This window comes from Centrocercus urophasianus, unplaced genomic scaffold (assembly GCF_019232065.1).
Source record: "Centrocercus urophasianus isolate 14NV4802_14NV808 unplaced genomic scaffold, USGS_Curo_1.0 seq_13, whole genome shotgun sequence".
Taxonomy (NCBI): Eukaryota; Metazoa; Chordata; class Aves; order Galliformes; family Phasianidae; genus Centrocercus; species Centrocercus urophasianus.
The window spans coordinates 21617603-21632318 of NW_024884475.1; the positions used below are offsets into that span (position 1 = coordinate 21617603).

Genomic DNA, 14716 nt, shown 5'->3' on the forward strand with positions numbered 1-14716 from the left:
GAAATTGCCTTCCAGTACTTCTGAAGCAGAGGGGCTGGCAGGTCTCTAAAGGCGGAGGGAAAACCTGGAGCAGCTCTCCTCTCCTAAAATCTAGTCTGAGTAGTGCCATGCCTCTTGCAGTGGCCAAAGTAACTCAAAACTCCAGTTCCCCTGCATTACAGCTTCTGTATACAATGAGTGATGTCAGAAAGCAAGACTGGGAAGAGTCTAAGAAGCACCCAGAAGAAGCAGAGCATTTCCAGACTTATGTTTGCCAGGTTTCTAGCTGTAACTTTAAACTGTTCTGCATGTCACTGGCTTCTATTTCCCACTGGAATTACAGAACAGCTCTGCAGGCGACAGAATCCATACAATCTTGAGTGCTTTGCAGCTCTATAAAGAGCATGAAGCAGCCTTTCCTGTCTCATTTATCATTGCCAATCTCAGCAACAAACTGATGTATAAATCAGTAGCGGAAAAGTTTTGACATATTGAGAATACTTTGCAAATAGTGTTAATGCAACACTTTCACTGCACTTCTAGTCTGAATATGTGCAGTAGATATTAACTGATCAATTATTAAAGAGACCTGAACAATGGTATCACATTTTAAGAAGATGAGAGCTGTAAATGTGCTGCATTTACACTATTTGAAAAGCATTCTTTATTTAGATTTCTATGGTAACTGGTAAGTAAAAGGACTGCAGTTTATAATTTGAATGTTTTCATTCCCCATGGTCCAAAACAGCAGAATCACTACAACTATTTTAAGTACGAAGAAAAGCAAAGCAAACAAATCACTGACTTGAATAGAGCTGAACCTCTACTGAGTAACTTCAGATGGAGTTCTCCAACACAACAACATAGTCATGTTATCTTGCTAAAAGTCAGTTATCTTACTAAAAGAGACTCTGCCCAAGTACTAGAGCAAAGCAAATACCTTTTATTAGAACAGCTCCCCTGCAGCTTTTGCCTTCTGCAAACACTCTAGACTCAATACAAACAGCTCCAGCCACCACACCTACACCATACTGGTTGCTGGTATTAATCAGCAAAAGAGCCACTAAAAGGGATGAGGAAGATGAATCTTATCTGCAAAAACATGTAATACCTCTGCTCTACAATATTCCAAAGCACAGAAAAAAATGGAAAACGATGTCTATTTCCTTAAAAATCATGCACAGAAGTGAGTTTTATGTACGAAAAATCGCACACATTAATTCAGAAGTTTCAAGAGACTAAACAGTGAAGGAAAATTAACTTTCTCTTGGTTTTGCAGCTCTCCTGCAAAGGCTGAAGGGAATTTTAATGAAGCTATACACTTGTATTAACATTACTGAGTAAATGATGATACTGCTCAACTTCGTAACATTCTTTTTCCCTGCACCTTCATATCTTATAGACTTAATAAACTAAATCAAACACACACACACACACACACACACACACACACACACAGACACACACAGACACACACAGACACACACACACACACCAATGTCTGTTTCCCAGGAGGATGCCAGCCCCAGCAGCTGGCAACAGCTTGTCTTTAGCCTCAAATATCACAGATTAACTTTCCAAATTGCAGACTGTTTCTCTCCCACTTTGCCCACTTAGTTGCTACAGATACACAGAACACATTCTCTCTGGGAGCTCACAGGCAAGCCTGCAGCAAGCACTTCTGAGCAGGCCATTATTGCCCACTACATTCAGGCAAGCTCTGGGAATTTTTTTTTTCCTCCTTAGCTAAGACTATTTTTATATAGGAGAAGGAAAACCCTCCCCCTTCCTGATGCAAGTTTTAGAATACATCCACAACTTCCAAGTGAAGCTACACAGGACTTTGAGAACTACCCAGGTCCAGTAAGAGTACATGGTACCAGCTACAGTAAGAGGACCTCATAGCGAAACAATCCAAAACAGCTACAATTAGAGGAAAGAAAATGTGAAACTCATCATGTAGCAAGACCCCTGCGTTGCCATGTTCCTGATGCCCAGAAGTAAGACTGAGCAGAAGACAACCCAGGCATCCTTGCTGTGCCTACCTAGGAGTCATAGCTAAGGACTGCTCTGTCTCAAAGTCATCTACTGCTGTGTCGGGTGGAAATATTTACCATGAGGCACAAGCCTTCTGCCCCAAAAGTTTGATCAGCACGTAATCAGCCTGGATTCAGCAGTGGTTGCAGCAGGACAGGCAGTATTTCGCCTCCAGCCCCACAGCAAGCAATCTTCACATACTCACTACCACTACAAAATGGCAGGGAGGAGGCTGGGAAACCCAGACTCTATACCAAATATCCCTGAGTACTGAGAGCCAGAAGCTTTCAGTCATTGAGACGATTCACAGAGCCAATCAAAACAGCAGTGACAGACCTGGGAAGGTATTTACTAGCAAGGCCCCATCAATGGGGACCATTCTGCCTGGTTCCTCCAGAGGCCTATAAGCACCAGCCATCCACTTCCTCTGCCAACCCCCACTCCCAAAATGGCAGCGGTTGAGCACAGACAAAGGCACACTGTTTTCCTCACTGCTTTATGTCAAGAACATGAAATGCCATTGGGCAGCAGTCCAAAAAAATAAGGGAAAGAGAAAACACTTGGAAAGTTTTAGCAGGACTCGAGGGCCTGTGAATGAGCACTCAGTTTTGCTAAAATGCTTACTAGTATGCATTTGCAGGCTAGTAAAGTATGCAATGCAGGCTAGTAAAGAATAACATTACACAGTAGTTGTTTTGTTTTTGCTTTAAATAAGAGCTTGTAATACAGTTTTGCTGTGCCTAACATATTCTACCTGTAGCTTATATTCCTCCTTTAGTGTCAGAAATCCAATTAATCTCAACATCACAGAAAGAAAACAAAATATTGCAACTTCCTACTCACCAACCAAACACAACTTAGGACTTTAAACAGGGAGACATCACGGACACCTTGAGACACACACCAGCCATAGGTATGCTTTGCAAACAATATTGCAGTCACCACTGTATTTCCAAACCAAGTCTTTTGGAATGTTCTTCACAGAACATCTCTGCTTCAAAATTTCTGTTCTTCCAAGAATGTGTTTTGCTGAAAGATCTACCACTAACTTTTGAAAAGCACTCTACAAAGCTTTCAAATATTTCCTCCCCCTACCCTTGGGCATGTTAAATCATGCCTGAAAGAATCACAAACCACAATTTAGGTGGGCACTCTGCTACATTCTTTCCAAAGTAATTCTGGGGCATCCCCTCCACTCCAAGTACTTCTGCCTCTGACTGCCAATTTAAAAGTGCACCTCCTGTACACTCCCACTGCTGCATGCTAATATTCTCAAGCAGCTGCAAACTTCAACACACAAGCATTTTTACGTATGTTGAGACAAACATGTCTAGGGAGGGACAGCCATTATATCCAGTTTGCAGATAAGGAAAAGACAGAAGTAGCAGAGATGAAGAATTGAAATAAATATTGAGACATAAAAAAAAAAAAAAAAAAAAAAAAAAAACAGTAAAATGCCCAACAACTCATTCAATTTCAGCTGCAACAGTCCCAAAGACAACAACGTAGAGAAGTAATTTGGACAGCAGGATAGATGGCCACACAAGAACCTCATATCTTTGGGTTTTTTAATACAAACATGAAGGTTCAGTTTTGTGAAAGCCCAGAAGAATCCTCCAGAAAAGGATTAGCACCCTTCCCCATTAACAGATAAGGGAAATCACCCCCTATATGTACCTGTCCACAACAGAACTCAGTTCAGCTACCGTTCCATCCAAGTATAAAATTTCTAACTCTGCAGTACACAGCAGCTGAGTCTCCCAGAATCACAGCCACAGAAAGGCCACCAGCAGTACCAACACAACATGATCTCCCTGCTTTTAGCCTTTCCTCTGGTCTTCACAGTTTCTGTCACTTACTGAAACAATCTCTTATCCTTCCCATCTTGAGAACTTCTTCCAGTCTGGTACTTTTCTCTTTAATACACAGCAATTATTACTGACAGAAATGCAGTCAGCTGAAAAGTGCATAATGAGCATCAAAAGCCTGCCTTCTTCCTTAACTTCTGTTTTAAATGTCTTTATAAGAACTAATTCCTTTAAAGCAAATCACTTTGCACTTTTCAGTTAGCAGCATACTTCTGTCAGAGTTCTCATTTTGTTGGTCAGATTCTGCCAATATTCCTGCTTTTTAGCCATACAGTCCAACAATTTCATACATACACTGCTCTGTACTTGACCTAACACTGAATTAATGCTACTGTTACTTAGAGAATATAGAAACCATATGGACATACTGAAAATCCCTGCACAGTTCTTATGGTTCCACACACAAAAAAAGATGGAAAAATACCTCTAGCTTGCTGTTACAATGAAAGGAGAGTGCACGTACACACAATTCAGCTGTCCCAGCTAACAAACTGCAGGCTACTTTAAGAGGAAAGAGTAGAGCATGGTTTAATAAACCACAAAAAACCTAGGCTAAATCCCTCATAATAAAGAAAGAAAGAAAAGTGCCTGAACGAGGCTATTCATAAGAAACACCACACCAGTGCTTTGCTCCATTGTTCTCCACAAAGGGTTTGGATTTTGAGGTTGTATATCACCACCCACAGTGTCTCCTGAGGAAAATGGAACTGAACACCACCAATGGTCCCTCTGTGCTTCTGCTGGCTTTAAAAGAAACAACACAAGCCAGCTGTAGGCAGTGCGAAGGTTCTATAGCTATATATCTGCATAACAAATTTAGATTCCTCTAAAATCTGAGGTATTTTTAAAGCATTAGCATTCTGCTTTTATGAACGACTTCCACGAGCATCCATGAAGCACAATAAGCTAACCAGACAAACATATATCCATTGCTACGACTAGAGTAATTCTGAAATGCAGCAACAGGTCCAGATCATCTGTCCCTGATCTGCAGGGAAACAAACTGGATTCAGGCACCTCCCAGAAGCATTTCATAAATTGTGTGCCCAGCTTCTTCAAGGCACAAGCAGGAACAGGATCTTCCTTGCTTCTCAGCACCAACCTGACAAGTCAGACTGTTTTGTACTATCAGATAAGAACCAGCTTTTGAAAGCGAAGAGTCTGACAGCTAATCAGAGGAAATTCACCCCAGGGAACTGAACGCTTTGCTTCTCCAGGAATCATGAAACACATCCAGTTGCTTCTAGCACAGACATCCAATTAGGCAGCAACCCACACTGCTAACACTGCAGCCCAAATCTAGCAGCTTGCCTAAAAGGCATCACCACCACAAATGTCAGTATAATCTGGTTTACACTGCTGTTGAGTAATGCTTTAAGAGCACACTGCCATTATTTTTCTTTACATTACAAACTGCAGAGCATAAAAACACATGCCAAAGACATATCTTGAAAAAAGAAAGTAACATACTTTCTTCTAGACTGCTGATCATTGACAAAACTGAAAGGCTGGGAACACAGCATGGGTGTTCTGTCTGAATATTTTGTTCATCAGGTTACCACAAAAAATGCAAAAGGCCTCCAGAAAACCCCTACCTGGACTCAGCCAGAAACACATACCACAGAAGCACAGTTGTTCCACTAACAAAGCAGCCTTTGGGGTGGTTTTTATGCACTGATTAAGCTGTTAGAAGCATTCAAAGGTACCCCACCTATATGGGAATGCATTCCTCAGAGCCTGCAAAAAACATAAGTCCTGTCTTTCATTGAAGATCTCTGAAACTGTAACAGAGAACACATTGCTTCCTAACATTTTACATACAATTGTTTGTATTTCTGTTCAGGAGACTTAGCTTCCTTCTCATGTTAACCTAAATTTGATGACTATATCAGCAGGTTTACACCACTAAAACTCAAAATTTATAAAACAGTAGGGCTTACATACCTTCAGGTATTTAAGTGCTATAACATACAGAGTCAAAATGTAAAGATAGTAAGGACTGAAAGCCTTAACAAGTGATTTTTCTTTCTTTCTTTTTTTAGAGAGCATATACTATACTATAAAGCCTTTTCTTTTAAACAGTAAATGCAAAAGGAGAGCTAACGTCAGCTAATGTACAGGAGCACACTGATATTGATTTTAGAACACAGACGTACACCCCCAGTGCAGCACTGGCCCAGACTGCTTAAGGCTGCTTGGAGCCACCCAATCTGCAGCACAGTGCTTCTAGCCTGAACTCAATTACACGGAACCAGCTCCGACCTCCTCTGCACCGTTCGCACAGTTGTGTGCAATGCTGATAATCCTCCCACAATAACACAGAGTGGGTGGGCTGCACAATGCAGGAAAATTCCAGCAACACGTATCTGAACAAGACAAAGTGCTCTCAAGCAGCACGTGGAATCCTGCCCTGAAGTGTTTTAGTTGGGTAGGTGCTGGGTACTGGTTTAGCAAATAAAATCTGTAGAATCCTAATTCTTCCTTCAGCGTACCAGCTTCTTAAAATGAAACATTTCCTTTCGTGAGTCTGCTTGCAGGACTTCCTCACATTCAGCATATGCTATTATAACAAAAATTGAAGTGCTGTTCTTTTTCAGACATCGCCACACCACCACCTACACTGCAACTCATCACCTAATGCTAAACATGTGAGGTGGCAAGATTTTCAAGCAAAGGAAAGAAATAATTACCCTGAGCGAGCACCACTCAACTGTATGCGGAGGATCACAGATAAAAGCCAGAATCAATCTGATGCAACGCATCACATTTTCAATGCTTCTAAAGTAATTGACATCGACTGTCCAAAGAAAAGACAAATTAAATTAAGAAGAAAGTAGCTACTATCTTGGACAGCAACAGAAATAATGGGTCCAATCAGAGTACTATATACAGAAACAAGTTAAGAGCTGGAAAATACTGGACCCACATGAATAGAATTATTGATTAACACTCAATCACCATTTGATCTCAGCATAGTGCTCACATGCTGCTTGATAAACTTCCCTGAAGTAACACACATGCCATTACCTGGGCTAATCTTCCAGTTGTTCCTCAAGTCAAGAAATTTTTTATAGAGAATGTCTTCTTTTGAATACCTCCTTTCTCTTACAAACTCAGCCTTTTCTCTGCACATGTAAGTGCTGAGATGTTAACATGCAGGCACAGAAATGTGTTTTTATTTAAACACAATGGCAGAAACCTGAAATTCTGACCAATATCATTAAAAAAAAAGTGATTGTGCTGAAGGTGGTTTTTTGTTTTTCATTTGTTTTCTTGCTCATAATAGTGCTATTTTTTTAAAAACCTGCTGCAATGCTTTCTTGCTTTTGCATTTTGGCTAAGGAAGCAATACAAGAAAGGGTGGTTTTTTAACACTATTAACTTAAAGCCAAAACAGAAGCAGGAAACGCAGGAAGTCTCACAGGAAAGCTAGCCAGTTTAATTTTATTGTTGGAAGCTACCCCAAATTTTCTATTAACATTTGAACAGAGAATAGTTATGAACCTTTGAAGATTAAAGTTCATACACACCAAAATCACAGCTATATGCAAACTGGTGCTTTTATTAAATCAGACTTTTGCCATCCTAACATCAAGTTCTATGGATTCTGCTGTGCTATTTAATGAAACCACAGAGCCTTGGTTCCTCAGGATAGTGATTCTACATTTTGAGCTAAAAAATGCCATTGTCAATCATTAAAATTTAATATTGATATGCCCTCAGCACTCAAGAGTTTAACTACAATGCAGAGAAATGCTCAGAAAGCTGTACTTTAAAGCATATACTTTTTGATCATGTAACTAAAACTACTGAAGCCCTACCCATCAGTTTTGGATCAGAGGATGGCAACCAGCAAATAAAGGCAATGCTCCACACCATGGAATGGACTGCACACTTTCATCTTTATTGCCCAGTGTTAACACCAAACAGTGACTTTAAGAAAAAAATTAATAGAATATGCACATGTATATGAGAGGTAAACTAAAAATGGAAGGAAATAGAGTTCTCATGCCTGAGTCATCAGAGTTGGTGTATTTCTAGGCATGACGTTTGGTAAGGAAGGAAAAGGAAAAGAAAGTCTTGAGATTGGAATACACGCAAGTTTTCAGTGCTTCCAGAGCAATTGAGAAGCACTGGCCAAAGAAAAAAAGCAATTTAATTTTAGTTAAAATATTTTTTCCATAATTCTTGTCATCAAGGCAGGACCCTGCCTTCATTCTTTGAGCTACTGCATTGTTGCATTGCCTCCAACACTGCATTACTCATATGATTATCAGTGCAGATGTATTTTACAAGATGAATTCACAAAAGAACCCAAAGGAACTGGATTGCTCTGAGTGCCACCAAGAACTGTAACATGAGCCCAAACTTTTCTGGTCACCACATCTAATAACTCTGGTGAGCCACAGCACACAAACCATTTTTTAGAGCAGCTTTAACATTCGATATTTCCTGAAGCATTTCGAACAAGGCACATTCTGTGCTGCCTACTCAGTCAAGAGAGGATGGAAACAAGGACTGCCGTGTGTGTTTTCCCAAGGGACGATCAGTTAAGAGGGAAGGGCACACAAGAGATGGGCAAAGGTGAGAAAAATAAGGGCTTAATATGCATGGTAGTTGAGTTTAGCAGCAGTCTCCCATACCCCTGTGCTACAGAATATTTCACAGATCAGTGAACTGAAAGCAAGGCTGTGAGGGGAGAGATGAAGGGTAGTAGCATCACCAGATGACATGCTGATGTAAAGCAAGATCTGACAGGACTGTCAGGAGTTCTCGGAGAATTAAGTGATATAGATGGACAAGGAATATAACATCAATGAAATTCAGTATTAACAAATGTAAATTAATACACGTGAAATGCTAACTTTTACATAAGTTATAAAACCTTACAGGATTTTTAATTAAACCATAAATTCTAGAAAGGGACTTGGAATGGCTCAGCAAAAAAAAAAATAATAATAATAATAAAAATAAAAATCAATGCTCAAATATTCAGCCGTGGTTTAAAATAGACAAAAAAAACCTACCACACAAAAGAAAACAGAACCACGAATTCCACACCCTTGCATGAACAGAACTGACACTATGAAGTTCTATGAATGAATGTTCTAATGAAGTTCTAATAAATGCCTTCTAAAAGACAATACGGCAAACTCATATGGAGTAATGTGGTGTGCAACCACTCCAAAAGATGCAACTAAACCCATTCTGGTTTCAGAAACAAGAAATATGTCTAGCTCTGGGAAAGGACCCAGAAAAATTATAGCCACAATCAGATACTTAAAATGCAAATTTTAATCAGAGATAATCTGTGAGATGGTGTTCATGCAGAACACAGCCTGTCAGAACCTCCAACATCCATGCATGTGGGAAGACAGTGCAATGTAAACAGCACCCAAGAGCTGCATAGAGAAACTGTTACCACTGAATGCTGTCTGATCACTGACTCACTTCTTACATAGCTCTAGAATTTGGATTTTTATGACATTTTGGTACACTTCCTATCTGGAGATTTGACAGACCATCTACTCAAACTGCAGAGTTCTCCCCCTCTTTTTGTTACGCCACAACAGAATCCCCTACGTAAATCACTAGCAGCTTAAATTGTTTTAAAAATTGAATATTAAGCCTTTGGGAATGTATGATTTCCTTACTAATTCTCTCAGTAGTGCACATCCTGCTAAAGACATCTCAACCTTTTCACCTCAGGAAGTACATATTTAAGGCATGTTTAGTGGGCGAAGATCTGTTTTCTCAGAGAACTAATGTCCTGGCTAGAAGCTTATATAAATCAATACCCCATGGATTAAAGCACTTCACTGCTCTCTGGGAGGAGTCCATAAGAATTTCTTTCAAGCTGAAGAAAAATAAAACTCTAAGCCTTTTTCTGCCTTTGAGAATTAAAGAAAACATTATCAACTTTCAACACGGAAAAAAAAAAGTTCTCTCTGAAGGCCAAGATTTGCTGAAACCATCAAGATTTGTTACATTTCTCAAGTGAACTTTGTATCTGTGTTTCACCAAGCAGACCACTAAAGTCATTAAGCCTCTAGCCTCCAGCTTTCCAGGATAGGAACCTTGCAGATGCTGAGACCTGTTGGACACACAGAGCCACACAGAACCCAGAGTCACAAAAGTCTCTTTTCTAGGAGCCCATGACAGCAACTGACTAAAACAAGGCTCAGCAGCAGCATCCTCAAAACATTTTTCTACTCACAGGAATCATTCAAGAAAATTCTTACTTTTCCTTATACAGTATTAATGTTTCCTTATAGTATTAATGTTCATGACAAGTCCAAATATCTGCTCCTTTCACCTACAAGAGAACTAGTACTGTTGTCCAAGTCACTGCATTTTCAGACTGCTTTCTTTTCCAGTGCGTAATATCTTCCAGGTCATCAACATCCCATCTTCTTCACAGGATTTCCTTTTAAAAGGCCCTTTGGTTTGAGACATTGGCTTGGGAAAAGCATGTCCCTCTCTTTTTTTTTTTTTTTCACTACTAAAACTACTAAAAACCCAGACACTACCTCTTTACCAACAGAAAGATGATGACCAGGTTCCCTCTCCTTCCTGATACCAATTCCATTGAGATTAAACATTTAAACATGATGAAAGCCACTTCATACTTAGAAAAAAAACCCTCACTAATTCACCAAAACATGAAGACAATCCATAGGGAGGGATATAATATCAATCAATAAATAATTCACCAGTAATTATTTCAGTACAGATGCTAGAGAAGTGCAGTGCCAACAATAATACTGTGTGCATATGTAAAATACCTTGCAATTTCCTTCTTTTCTACTTGTCCCTGCACAACAGTAAATTACCAGCACTCAATAGATCTGTGTGGTTGGAAGATGCAAGTGTCATCAGTAAAGAAGATGCAATTGAAAATCCTCCACTGTTTCCTCTCATCAGCTCCACTGCCTGCTGATCCTCTCCACAGTCACTTCTAGGCTGCATTAGATTTTGCTCCCTATCATAAGAACTCTTTAGACAGCTGCTTGTAGAAAAAGATGGCTTGTCCCGATCTAAGTGTTTCCCAGGCCACTTAAAACTTAGAAGACTGGAACAAAATAAAGATTTGACAGGAATAGTTTGTGTGTAAAAAGATCAATTCTTAAAAACAGCTACCTATACTCAAACATAAAATGGAGTTGCTTGTCTCAAATCTAAGATGAATGGACTGCTGATGAAAACGGTAATCCTTTCAGCTCAATTTCAATTCTTTCAGAACAGCCCTAGGCCTGTCCTCAGGATGCAGGTGCCAAGTGGACTTGTACAAACAAAACACAAAAAACAAAGAGCAGGCACTTGCAAAATGAGGACATGAAAGCACAATATAGTCCAGGCAGAAAATCTATCCATCAGCTCTAATGAAAGGTTATGCCTGCAAGAAGCAGGACAATGGGAAACCAAATGGGACATCAATAACAAAAGAGGTATCCGATATCTATTCAACATTTCACTGCAGAAGAATCTTGGGAGAGGAAAAAAAAAAAGAAGGAAAAAAAAAAAAAGGAAGAATGAAGAAAAGCACTAAAAGTGAGAACATGAAATCCCATCCACCATAAGGACCCAAGACATCGGCAAATCCCTCTCTACTGAGGTGCCAGGTTAGTCCTGTCCAGAAGCAAATGCAATTTGTTCTCTACATTACAACAGGGTGACCTTACACAACTGTTTTCGGCAGGTGCTAGGAGCCAGCATCCCCATTCAGATACAAGCCATGTTTGGAATCCAGCTTCCATCAGAGATTTATTAGATGTACTTTCATACACTAAACCAATTTGAAGGATACATTAAAAACAGAGGGCTCTTCCCTACTGTGATTGTATGCCTTAATCAAAACAAAACCACAGTCTGGAGGAGGAGTTTCATTTATTAACCTCACTGCAATCATAATTGGATAGTCTAACTGCTCAGATTATTCCAGTGATTCAACTGCAGTGCAATACAAATAAAGATATCTGTACAAAGTGGCCTGCAAAGAACTGAAAATTAAGACCTAATTAACTATACATTTGTGCATCATTGCCCTCTAATAGAGTATGGAAAACTGAAGGCAACATGCTATTATACATCATGTGCTATTATTCACTTAAGTGTCTAAATTACAGAGTTTGGGAGACAGTAGTTACGAGCTTATTAAAAAGCCATTTAGTTCACCATATAATACGCAGACTCTTTTAGAGACTGAAATAGGAAGCATAAAAGCAGCATGTGAATAGCAAGTCTCAATGAGAAATTATTCCTGCTGCCATAATGACAGATTTCCCCTCCAGAATTCTGTTTCCCCTATCACGCTGAGCCACAGCAAGCACTACAGAAGCATTTCTGGAGTCTGATTCACACACTTCACATTTTTCTTCTTTAAAAACTTGAAGAAAAAGCCTACTGAGTGCAAACTGTGAGAGGTGTTCACAACTCCTCAGACAGCTGTACAAAACTGCTGATATAAACTAAATAAGGATGAAGTTAAAAGACCTAAAAATTCAGACTAAACTTGGTTTTTCAGACCAGAAATTCTTGGGGCGTGAGAGTGAAACAAACCTCTACGTGGGTGAGAGCAGTGACACAGGTTGGGTTATTATAGAAGTAGAGAACATCCTTGGATGTGCAAATAGTTAGATGTGGGGATAAAAACAAATTTAATGCGTGCAGCGTACGCTACGGATGGCTTTGGCACAGCTTGCTCAGACACAAACAAGATGCTGGGCAGCCATCAATCACATGGCCCTTAATGAATTCCTGCTGATGCTTCACACTCAGCTATTGCCTTTTGTATTTCTTTCTTATCCTTTTCACCTTGTGCCTAATTGATTACAAGCTCCACTAACACTGGAATTTGTTCAGCTTGACAGCACGCGGGGTGAGAAAGGAGCACAGGAGATGGGTTGTGGCTGAGCAGTCAGTCCCAAGCTAGGCAACAGCACCCTGCCAATCCCACCATTAGCACACAGCGAGGCCAGGGATCCATGCAGGAGTCTGATGGACACCCCAGACCCACGCACACTTCCACGGCCCCGCATGGACCAGACACTTCTAAATAAAACCTTTCCTGCCCTGCAAACGCCCACTCCCAAAACACAAATTCAAGGTTTTACCCACTCAGCATTTCAGAAGCCATTTAATGTCAGAAATAGTTTTCTGAACACTCCCTTCCTTTTCCCTCAGAGGACTTCACAGAGCATTGGGAAGAGTGAAGAAAACTTCCTTTCAGAGTTTAAAGTATTTAAATAGGAATATATAATCAAAACAGGCTAAAATATTTAAAAGAATTCCTAAACTGTGGTTTGTTTCATGTGAAGGGATTTATGTGCCTTTATCACAGAGACCACAGCTGCTGAGCTAAAACAATATCTTATGTTCCATTTTTCTTCTCTTCATTATTCCTTCAGCAGCAATTCACATTAACCATAGCATAACTTTTATCTTAACAGCCGATAAGAGCTTTTGAAGGACTCATTTATACAACTTCTGTTTGAGTCAAGAAGGCCATTAGCATCTCCATATTCAACAGAGATAAACTGCAGCCATCCCAACACTGCACAGTACAAAAGTAATGCAAGCAACCCCTCTCCCACACTATTTTAATTATTCAATATACATGTCCTCAGTTAGCAGCACTAAGCAGAAAGGAACCCTTCTACAATCAAGTGTGCCACACATTGATTTTCTAACAACAAGAGTTTAACACCATCAGTAACTAATACCACATGCATATACATATGATATGATCTTGTACATATTTACCATACTTATGTTTATAAATACAGCTCATTGGTTTGCTATCATGTTAAAACACTTTCCAGTGCCACCCTCTCCAGCAACCATGCCACCATCCATGCCAACTTTGGCTCAAAAGGCAGAAATAGGTGCCAGGAGTTGCAATACCTTCATTGTGTTCTGCTCTGCTCTGGCATGATGCACATTATTCTTCATTTCACTTCTCCACATATTTTGAACTTTTGTGTTAAGGAGAGTAAAGTTGTTGGAATAGAGTATCTCACTATTAATGTTTTTCAAGAGTTGATCAAGAAATTAATGAAAAGCAGTTGTACTTAGCCACATACATTTTTTGAATCACATTTAAGCATGCTGATTATCACAATGTTGACCATACTTCTAACAGCACATATCTGAGGGAACATAAAAGAAAAAAAAAAAAAAAAAAGTCTCTTTTTATTCCAAAAATGCCTTGAAACTTACATTTCCAAGAAAGTTTCTTCATTTGAACATGAAGAGCCTTAGTTCAGTGCAGAATGCCAGAAGCAGGCCTCCAGATCAGTGCAGCTGCTTGAATGGCCAATGAGCTGCTGGGCTTCACCCTCCTCACTGAACAAAGCAATTGCTGATGGGGAAAAAACAATGATTAAACATGTAAGTTACTTCAAAAGGGGCAAGAAAGCTATCTTCTAGTTAGCTTTTTCTGCCAGTGATTCCAGGTCATTTACGAAGTCTTCCTTCATCTTACATGATCTACATTAAGAGCTGAACTGAAGAACCAGCCACATGAATTCCACTTGTCCCCACTCCTGGATGTGCCACCACCTCCAGTGACGCACTCACTGATGCATTAGTTGTTGTCTACATAGGCAATTTCTCACTCACAGAAGGCATTTGCACTGAAGAAGTCTCCCCAGGAGCTATGCCTGGAGATGCCTATGTCTCCACTCCTGTTACAGCTCAGTAAGGATAGACAGATGCATATCTATTTTACTGCCAATTACACAGCATTACTCAAGCCACATCCCTCCACCTTTCCCCCCAAACACACCAGCAGAGTTACCAAATATTTAATGTATGCAGGAATCCTGACATAA

The 14716-nt window shown here is 39.8% G+C and overlaps 1 protein-coding gene across 11 annotated transcripts in view; it reads right to left on the reverse strand.

Annotated features, from left to right (window-relative positions):
- APBB2 (amyloid beta precursor protein binding family B member 2) overlaps nucleotides 1–14716 on the reverse strand; it is a 157571-nt gene that overhangs the window by 129826 nt on the left and 13029 nt on the right. For 10 of the 11 annotated variants that reach the window (XR_006167661.1, XR_006167660.1, XR_006167659.1 and 7 more), the window contains exon 2: nucleotides 14103–14244. The exons of the other annotated variant lie outside the window; for it this stretch is intronic. The gene's annotated coding sequence lies outside the window, so the exon portion shown is untranslated. The remainder of the gene's footprint in view (nucleotides 1–14102; nucleotides 14245–14716) is intronic. 11 annotated transcript variants of the gene reach the window in all.